Source organism: Botryllus schlosseri, chromosome 11, assembly GCF_051294905.1.
Source record: "Botryllus schlosseri isolate E-star chromosome 11, Bs_hap1, whole genome shotgun sequence".
Classification (NCBI taxonomy): Eukaryota; Metazoa; Chordata; class Ascidiacea; order Stolidobranchia; family Styelidae; genus Botryllus; species Botryllus schlosseri.
In genome coordinates, this window is record NC_137246.1 from 26,569,856 (window position 1) to 26,581,064 (window position 11,209).

Here is an 11,209-nt window from a genome sequence, read left to right on the forward strand (position 1 = left end):
TTTAAATAGGCGGTTGAAAGTTGAGTATATTCCTATAGACGCGTCTCGGCATCAAATAAGTGTCTATACGCGCAGACTTTCGTTTCGAATTGTGATTAAACCTGGATTCGGTAAGCTCTAAAAATATTTGATGGTGAAGAGTTATGCAATATCCCGTGATCTTGATGGATTTGTTGTGATATCTGCAAGCGCCCAACACTGAAATAGAATCAATCAATCAGATAGCTATATTACTATTCGTCGAATATACTGGTTGAACGTATATTGCTCAATATATTTGTGAAAATAATGTGTCAAATAACGATATTGTATCTCCTTTGGTCATAAGGTTCAGATATTCAGAGGTAGACTCAATCCAAAATCCCAGCCTCGAAGTCGAAAGTCCATGTAACTTGACTGTTTTCACGCACAGGGTTAATCTTCACAATTTGTTTTCATCAGTGTTTCAATTGATCGTTCGCAGTGTTTCACGTGCGTGCAAATATTCCGCTGAGATTCCGCCAGGATGACTGCAGTGCGCGGAGGGTTGGTTCGATTTTTTTGAAACAAGGTCAGTCTCATGTTTGAAATAAGGATAGTCGTGTTTGATATAAGGTCAGTCTCATGTTTGAGATGAGGTCAGATGGTCAGTCGCTATATTCACTATACGGACAGTTGCAGTACCAAGACCAACATATCCAAGGCACGATTTTCCAGTGTTAGTACTGATAACCCAGTCTGAACACGCCCAAGGCACGATGTCCGAGTGTCAACACAGTCCGTACACACCCCAGACACGAATATAGCCCATAAAATATAACCCATCGATGTTATGTTATAGCACTGAGCTATGTTATAGTGACTGACCTTATTTTAAACATGAAACTGACCTTATTTCAAACGTGACTAACCTTATTTCAAACATGAGACTGACCTTATTTACATCGTGTCTGGGGGAGGGGGGGGGGGTGTTCGGGACTCGGGATTGAAGAAATGCCGATAGAAGATATGCGTAGACTAGAAATCGCCAAGTTTATGCATCAGTTCCACTGCCGCCATTCAGGGTTGTAATGACTCGAGTCACTATTTTCTGATGACTCGACTTAACTCGAGTCCAGGGTTGTAACCAAGTCACAAAGCTCCGAGTCACAAGTCAACAGTGGCGGCTCGTGACAATATCGGGTGGTGGGGCAAGGGCTGCAAGCGACTTTTTATCAAGATGACGTCACAATGGCGTTTTCCAACGTAAACAAGTAACTTGGTGGTACGGTAACACGAACTTCCCGACAACATTGATTCTAACGTATGTGCCGCGAGAGGTCTGCCGGTCAGCTGTGACTTGAAGTGTGGTAACTGCGTAAACGGCGTACGGAACAAAGATTCGACACGGTTCATGTTCGCACTATAGCTGACTAATTATCTGCAGAAATGGAAATGACTAACTCGAGAGATTGCGTAAGCCTAACTGGAAAGGTCAATGAGTTCGGACACATACGCGATTGTTATCTCATAGATTGGACATGTCATATTGAATCCAAAACATCATTCTGAAGAACTACGGATAGCAGCCCCTGAAATTCGGTCCCGGTACAGCATAGGAGATTTTGGCCTTGAGGCTGGAGACTGTCACACGACACATACTGCTTACGAGTGTCTATATGTCTGCTGCAAAATCGCCTTTTGAAAATATATTACCGAATAAATACGTGGATGAAAGCCGAAAACTTGGTACACTGATACATGAAATCATCTAGAAGTAGCCTCATGACCGTTTTTGTATGGTACACTGTCAAAATTAATACGAACAGAACAACACCGAATTTTGCGTAAAATTTACTGAGGAATAGGCTGATCAAGCGATCTGCTGTTATAGCCGCGATCGAAAACTAAACAGCTATCGCGCTTGACACTCGACAGGGGTTGCATTTGTAAGCAAATGGCATGAAGGCCACAATTTCACGGTGAAATTGACATTGGAGAATATAAAATAAAAGTAAATATTTGAATGCAAACCGAGGATGTTAGTAAACTGTTTCATGATATCATCACCTATCTCAGTATGGAATACAGTTAGCGTTAACACAGATACGCCGGCTTTTGCGTGAAATCCGCAATGCGTTAGGTAGGCTGAGTATCAGATCAGCGCACATCTCTACCATACTCGACCTTGATAACCAAATTGCTGCCCTAATCATTAATCATTGAGTGCCAACCTTGAGACTTGGCACAGCGTTCGATACTAAAATCAAGACATACCATGCAAAAGCTCATGACGGATCTAGGTAAGGAACATCGTTAAAATCAATGGATATCAATACCGGTTTTGCGTAAAATATGTTTGCGATAAATGACGAGTCAGCTCTCACTCGACTTAGGAAACGAAATTACCACTAACATAGTTCAGTGACAAACTTGAAACTTTGTACAGTGTTCGATACTAACATTAAGACTTACCGTGCCAAATGTCATGACCGATCTCGGTATGGAACATCGTCAAAATCAATGGATACCAATACCGGCTTTTGAGTAAAATCTGTTTGCGATATAAAACGGATCAGCACACACTAAACTTCGGAAACGAAATTACTACCCTAAACTTTAAGTAGAAACCCTGAAACTTGGGACAGTGTTAAATACCACCATCACGACATGACATACCAAGTTTCAAGAATTATCATGGTGTGAAACACCATCAAAATCGACCTATACCAGCAAAGGGCGACTAAACGCATATGACGGTAACCGAGTTCAGATATAGATACGATTGTTACATCACACCTTAAGGGCGACGAGGCTATGTTGCCCCACCTGCTCGGTAATTTTATGAATAGGAGAGAGTAAATCAGTGTTTCTTTATTGTGCGCGGCTTTGAGAGAATAGACAGTGAAAGCTTGTTATGAGCGCTACCGGGGCATGCCCCGGCTAGGCATTCGCAAAGCGAAAACACAGAAGAGAATTCGATTTTCGCAGAGACTTCGCTATACATGGGCATTTACAAGCGAAATGACAAGAAGAATACGATTTTCGCTGTGATTTCGGTATATATAGATTGCTGTGCGTCTATAAATGGTAATGGAGTGTTATTGGACAGAATTTTAGGTGGGGCAATGTCCCAGTTGCCCTATAGGACGAGCCGCCACTGCAAGTCAATCCCACTTTTATAGTTTTGACTCGAGTCAAGTCGAGTCATTTTCAATTCACCACCGAGTCAAGTCCGAGTCCAAGTCGTCGAGCAGAGGTTCGAGACCGAGTCATGGTATAATGACTCGAGTCCGAGTCCAAGTCATCGTGTTGACTGCTCAGTTTCCAGTCAAAGTCTTGTAAAACCCATTTTTATAACTCTGTTTGGTGATATCGAATGGTTCGCATTCATAATATACTAATTTCCCTCACTTTTAGCAGTTTCTGACCGCATTATCAAGTACCACCCAGCTAGCACGCCCACTTGGTATCCAGGTGGAATTTAAGTGGTTAGGTGGGATGGATGATCGGAATGGGTTAGTGACATGTAACCCACATCGAAACCAAGCGGGATTTCCATCCGTAAAGATGCGTGGTTATACCATACCAATCCCAGGTAGATTGCAATAAGTCTCTTCTAATTGTACCTATCAATTTGAACTCGGGGAAGGTTTACTTGTTGAGTTTTTGATATCAAACCATCTTGAAACATGAGAAACCCACTTATAGAGAAGCTCAGATTTCCCATATATCACCCACACAGGAACCAACCTTATTTTCCATCAATGTTATTTGGTTTATTTCATCGAATAATAAAGGTGGTTCCGTATGTAGTAAAGCTTTCTAGCTATTATGCTATCCCTGTTGGTTGCTCGAACCTCGAACATTAAAACCCCTACCATGCTTCACCTCGTCAATGTGATTTGAACTATTTAAAATTGACCGTTTGTCACACTGAAGTGAACTTAAATTTCCGTTGCTAGAGTACTCAATTCCTCACAGCGTGCGTTATAAATTTTTTGCGTAGATCCCATTACCTTTATCCCTTATCTGTATCTATTATTTTTAACTCAGGATTAATTTTACTCGTAAAATTTCTGTGATCAAATAATTGGAACTTGTTATTTTCGTCAATGAAGAATGGTCGACTTTTCATACGGCTCCCACATGTGACCGAGTAGTTTTCCGAAATAGATGCTTCTTTTATATTTTCCTACAGCAAGGTTTGTTCATCTATAATCTATATAGTAAAGTCATATTATAATCGGTTTCCGATTTATTCATTTGCGATGCTGGTCGCTGGGACATTTCCAAATTGAATTCCACCTCCATATGAATTGAATTCGGGTACTGGTGACGATAAGCGCCTAAGAATCGGGCGGCCTCGGTTCGACTCCCGTCGGAGGTTTGTCCGGGCTCCTCTTCTTGCGACATGAGACCCGAGAATGACTCGACGAAAGAATGCACTCACACACAAGTTATGGAAATCGCGAGCAAGGGCCCTGGCCTCGAAAATGATCAACATCGAGAGTAACTGTGACGGCGGGCACTCTAAGCCGAGGTAGATGTCAGTCTAAAAGACGGCAACTGCGCGTCGGTCGGCATCCTCCTATCTGTTCATTACATCGCTTTCTATCTTATCGTATTGTACATTGTGTGTGTCTTGTTCAGTTGAAAATATAACTCAACGATTACACTTAAACAGTGATGACGGCCTCACTCACCCACCGTAAAGGTTAATATATACTAAGATTACCGTATATATAGGTTTGCGTGATGGGAGGTAGCAGGTATTGACTGTACAGTATACAATGTTAAGATAACTATCGTGTAGGACAGGGGTGGGCAACATACGGCCCGCGGGCCGGATCCGGCCCGCGAAGGGATTTTGTCCGGCCCGCGGACAGTTTTCCGTTTTACATGATAATGTGGCCCGCGGCCCTAGTCTGCCGAGATTTCCCACTACTTGCTTACAACGTCAAATTTTAGTGACTGCATAATGCATGTTATTATATACGTATATGCGCAGCGTGCTAGAGTGGAGCTTACGCGTCGAAGCGAGAGGACTTGCATTATCGGCATTTGCAATGTACTCAACCCTAATGTCGTTTGTGGTAATCATGGTGTTTGTCGACTACAATGGTCAATTACACCAGGCTCATAGGCCTATATCTTATTTTTCATTCTGTAACCGCCGACTTGTAGCACGGCACACTTCTAGGCTTTTGTAAGACGAAAACACTGCTTATACCAGGGGTCGCCAGCTCAAAACGGGTCGCGGGCCACTTTTCAAATTTCGTAGAGGTCGCGGACCGCATGAATTCATTATCGAAATTTCTCAGGCCACACAGTTGAACAACGATGCTATCTCGTCACCTACTCAACCCTAACGAATATATGTGTTGGTAAATTAGGGGTACCGGGGTTATCGAACTCCTTGAAATCTTAATTGAGGATTGCACCGTGTGTTGATTGATCAGATAGAAGCAGACATGGCGGCGCCTGTATGACAATGCTATTCTCAAATCCACATTGTCTTCGTCATTATCGGCGAGAAATGGCTTTGAAGTGACATTGCTGTCGTTAAAATGTATTCATTAAATGCGATTTATTCCTTGTATATGTGAGTAGTATATAAATGTGCGGAATGTGCCCAAACACGATTTAACTTAAACAAACAAGAATTATGAATATAAAAGATAGTGAAAGAATTAGCTCATTCTCAATTCTGCAGCAATACTCGAGGGGATTTCCCTTCTGACTGTGCGGCAATTAAAAAAAGGGGAATAATTAGAGAGAAAACGAACAAAGAATCCCGATTGACCTTTGTACTCAGACTGGAGTACTTCTACTTGTACTTTTCCACTCCTGATTTTACCTCGCCTGACTTCTGGACACGAGACTTGCGTAGTATTTTTTATATTTTCCCTCGAACAACAATGGATTGACATTTAATTTCAATGGTATGCACTTACTAGTAATTTTTTATATTTCCCCCGAACAACAACAGTATAGTATTCTTATATTTCCCCCTACGAACAACAACAGTATAGTATTTGTTCCTTCGGGTCCGTATGTGAGATCCCGGCGCGTGTTTTAGGTGGATTGTCAACGCGCGTCCGGGCAGATGTATCGCCAAAGCGGATTATCGGTTACTTACGTTTGTCTGTGCAGAGTGACGCCTACGGTCTGTGTCATACTGGAAACGTACTCTACTTGTTATTGATCGAGATTGTAGCAGGGAAGATGATCTGTTATGGTTATAAATATACGTGACAACTCGAGTTCTCGAGAACACCCATGTAAATAAAGCCCTCGCCATTGTTACGGGTCACAGAGCACGGATCACGTGTCGACAATCGCTCGAAGCCCGTCAACTGGTATTTTGAAAGCTCCCGGTATAATTGTGTATGGATTGTTGCGGTATTAGAATTGTGGTTACGGCTCGTTGGCGGTGCGAGGATCAGGTTTATAATAACTCCCTAGCTCGGGTATTATACGACGCGCTGCTATCGTTGCTTTGTCCGAGACCTAATTTACGATAATCGATTTCGCTTTCGAAAATAGACACGCGGCCGCGTAGACTGCATAGCGGCAATCAAAAAAGGGGGAATAATTAACGATAGAGATGAAACGAACAAAGAATCTGGATTGACCTTTGTACTCAGACATGAGACTTGAGTCATTCTACTTTTACTTTCCCCCTCCTGATTTTACCTCGCTTGACCTCTGAACACGAGACTTGTATATTTAGTATTTTTTTAATTGGGCTTGATAATAGCCACCTGTCCCGACCTATCGGTCCGTGGCCAATCCGAGGACGAGTCTTGGGAATAATTGCCCGTCAAATCCCCCGGATGACTTGTCGCTCCGCGTTTGATTCAATTTCGTGTACGGGGAGGTCATAGGAATAATTGCCGGTCGTGACGTCAGTATAGTTTTCTTCTGATCCATGAGATCCTGGACGGGGCTTGATAATAGTTGCCTGCCCTGACCCGTCGTCTCGTGGTACAATTTCGTGGCTTGGGAGCAATAACCCGTCAAACTGGTTGACTCGTCGTTCCGCGGTTGATTCAATTTCGTGTACGGTGGGTCATAGGAATAATTACCGGTCGTGACGTCAGTATAGTTTTCTCCTGATCCGTTAGATTTTGGTGCGTGTTTTAGGTGTCCATACGTCCGGCTGTGTAAAGTGATGCTTGTGGTCTGTCTCATACTGTCGTACTTGTCCGCCTTTTGCTTTTTTGTTGACTTAAATAGTGAGGAGAAATGATCTGTGGGAATCGTCGCCACGTGCGAATAACACATTTTACACAATTAAATACACATGTTCAGTTTATTTGAAGTAATAACGGGGCAAGCACATTAACTAATCGTCCAGAACAAGGTGTAGAGCTTCTTTCAGAGCTTGGCATACTTTCTTGATATCAGAATCCTTTTTTTGATTTGCGATGTGAAAGCAATACCAGTTTCGCATAGATGAGCATATGATTGCGTATAAACCGATATTGAAGTCTTCTGAGAGCATCTTCATTATTCTCCAGTCTACACAATATTATTCTCCTCTTAGTACGCTATGTCTCTCAATCCAACAGAACAGTTGAATTGCTATTCGAAGGTATCTGATACAGACAACTGTAAACTAATTCTTTAAGTTTGTTCATCGTAGCGTAACGACCATTTTTACGAATCCATAACTGTATCATTTGATATCGTTGCTCAGTCAAGTTAAAGCAATCCGTGTATTGGCATTCGGCAATTTCATTGTCAGATAGCTCAAGTTTTTCACGTGCAAACCTATACCAGTTCATCGGGTCAATCCGATCCAATGTGACGTATATATCACTAGCAGTAATCTTGGACATATTCGATCTACAGTGTACAGCGAATAATCATGTAATAAATATTACACGTTATATATTGCCTTGCACTTGGTTCAACTACAATAACAAATAAGGCGATCAACTTACGCAATAATGACGTAATCATATCTCAGCGTTACTGAACCGGAACCAAGCAAAGCCGCTCTCGTAATAACTAGAATAATCAACTACCAATCATAATGACGTAATCATTACTGCACATGCTTGAACTGCAATATGGGCTGACCTTATTTGACTGAAACGCGCTCGGTGGTGCAATAATGGGAATGAATTGTGACAGATTATACTCGGGTTGCCAATTCAAAGTCCAAAAAATCCGGCTAGCACGTAAAGTCCTGTTATTTTCACATGTTGCGAGGGCAAAATACAGCATAAATCAGACTCTCAAGGCCATTTGGCCGCATCCAGTCTGGCTTCGCTGAAAACTGATGAAATCTGTGCCGGGTCCGGAGATGTTTCGTGACCTCCTCCGTCCAGACAAGATTTTTCTGCTGTAATATAGGTGTCGTTGTATAATAATTCACGTACAAAGAGACTTGGTATCGCCCCTTTGGCGGAATTCTGTTTGATTCGTCTATACAGGTGTTATTAGTGCGATCAGATTTGGCACCTCAAGGAGTATATTGATAAAAATTGTATCACGATGACAATAACTTTATCGGTCAACATGCGGTCAACGGTCAACGATGCGGTGTGATGTACGTAAATCAGCTGTGATCAATCGAGCGTGACACAATCGCTGTCAGTCATCAATCTGCGACTTGACAAAAACTCGCGTTTTCGGGTTGTCAGCAACACAGTGCGATATATTTGATGTCCCCATCGACCCTCCTATTTTAATAGGGTTACCATGCGGCCTCATTTAGGGGAGCATATGTCCTCCATTTCCCAGATATGTCACCCCATTCGCCCAAATGTACTCTCTTTCTGTCGGTTTGTCCTCCTTGTTAGCTTAACATATCCAAAAAAACACCACGAGTAACGCAAAATGTGGGCCTAGATTACAAAAGTCGGGTATGTAGCTAAATCGGAAAAATGTCGCTATGATGGTATTGTGCAGGCTATTACGTGGATACGGTGGCCTGTGTAAACATGTGAATAGTAAAATCGCCCCAAACTCCCGTTACATGAGAAAAGATCGAGCGTAATCGACCATGTCGGGCCCACCTTCGTACAGCCAAATGAACCAATTTCGTACCGAGAATAGCCGGGGTGGTGGTACATCATTCTCACGAGATGTACTTTGGAATGCGTGTGAAATCGTCATCGTCCGCTACTCGACTAAAGCAGAATATAGCTTTGAAGTACTCAAGTAGAAGTAGTTTTAAAAGAAATGTCGGTATCGTGAAATTGCTTTCTATCCTAATTATAAAGAGTAGGCCTCCATAAAACTATCGAGCCAAAATACAGTTTCGAAGCGACCCGGTAATTTGTAAATCTTATCTATGGGTTGCGCGGTGTGGTAATTGATTAGAGAGAAGCAGACACGGCGGTGCCTGTATAACGAGGCTGTTCTCAAATCCACATTGTCTTCGTTATTATCGGGGAGATATGGCTTTGCAGCGACATTGAGGTAGTTAAAATATATTGGTTAAATACGATTTATTCCTCATATATGGGGATCAACGGATGAATAATGTATGGATTCAGTAATTCGCCAAGTACTTCATTTTCTCCGGCCCGCCGACCGAAGGAGTTGCCCGCCCCTTGTATAACACATATGTAAATGGTACAATAGCGACAGCTAACGGTTGTTAATCATCCATAAATATACAGCTAACCGGTAATACAGCCCTCAAGGATAAACTAGGAATATCTGTGTGAGTCGCCTCGATCGACCCATGCGGCAAGTTTAGACACGAAAGTATTTTGAGGTGTGATATAATCCCAGTAATTTTACTGTATTTTTCCACGCACACGTACCACAATCGAAAACGGGGTTCGTCCGTCTGATTCCCCGCGTTTGCCTCGAAGAAAAGTATCGGAGTGATCATTGGATCTATACGCCAAGTCTGTCCACCACTTTTGAGTAGATATTTGGAAAGACCGGCTCGTGATCACCTCCATACAAGGTCTAATAGTTTTGCGTACAGCGAAACTTTGTAGCGACCTGCGGGCTGTGCATGTGTTGTTAGTGCAATCGTGTTTAGCCCCACAAGAACGTAATCATTTGAGGATGAATAAAATCTTACCCCACAACGATACCAAATTTACCCCCTCAACGACTCCAATGGTATGTATTTATGTAAATTTCATATTTTTATGAAAAATCTAATCGACTACAAGATACTGTTACGTACCATCTCTTTCGGTAGGGTTTGTTAGTATTGTAAAATGATGATCGGTAGTTGTGGTCTTGACACTAGGTCTAAAAGGGTAGGGGTATTCGTTAGTGATACACCCGTCTGACGGTGGGGTATTTGACAAAATCACTCTGTTTTTACTACGGAAACCATGATCCCACTTACGAGCTCTCATCATTTGTCGTACGAATGCTTGTAATATCGGTGTGATGTACTCAAAACAGCTGTGATCACTCGAGTGTGACGCGATCGAAGTCAGTCCTATCAGCTGTCCGAGGAAACTCGTATACTCAGTAAGAGAGAGAGAGAGTCTTTATTTTCATCCAACCAAAATACATAGCACACGGCAGTGATGGTAGTAAAGAAAATATGCTTGCACAGTATTCGGTATTAGATAGGATTGATCGATAAGACCGTGAAGGTCATCTAGTCTGATCACACCAGCATCAAACAGGTACACTTGACTCTAAACAGTCTGGTTGTAAAGGTTGACGGCAATGCGATATATTTGATGTCCCCATCGATCCTCATACTAATGGGGTTGGCGTACGTCCTCCTTCTCCAGGAAAATATCCTCGCATAAATGTACTCCATTTTGTGAATTTATCTCCCGTTTTAGCTTAAAATACCCAAAAAGACCGCGAATAACGCAAAATAGGGACCTACGAGAAGCGGGTAGGATCTATCTTGCTGTTTTCGCATAATCCTGTTATTCAAATGTAGGATTTTGGTGTAGGTCTGGTTTATAACTTTGTAAAGTGAGGTAAACTCATTACAAAATTACTTTCTGCTTTTAAAGTCAAACGTGCAAAGAGTAAGTAATTTCACCTGAAACGGTTGAGGAGTAAGTTACAACGACTTGGATATATAGAACTAGTACCGCGTACTCGAATCAGTAGCGTCTTTTTACACCATTACTCAACCCAAGTCCACAACATACCTAAAAACGTGGTGTTGTTTTGTGTATTTCAGTGAAGCAAATTCAATTCTCAAACCACTTTTCCTGTGCCCGATCTCAATAAAAATCGATCAAAACCTGATCACCACCTGCGTAATCAATCCGCTGTGTGTAAAATGGTATAC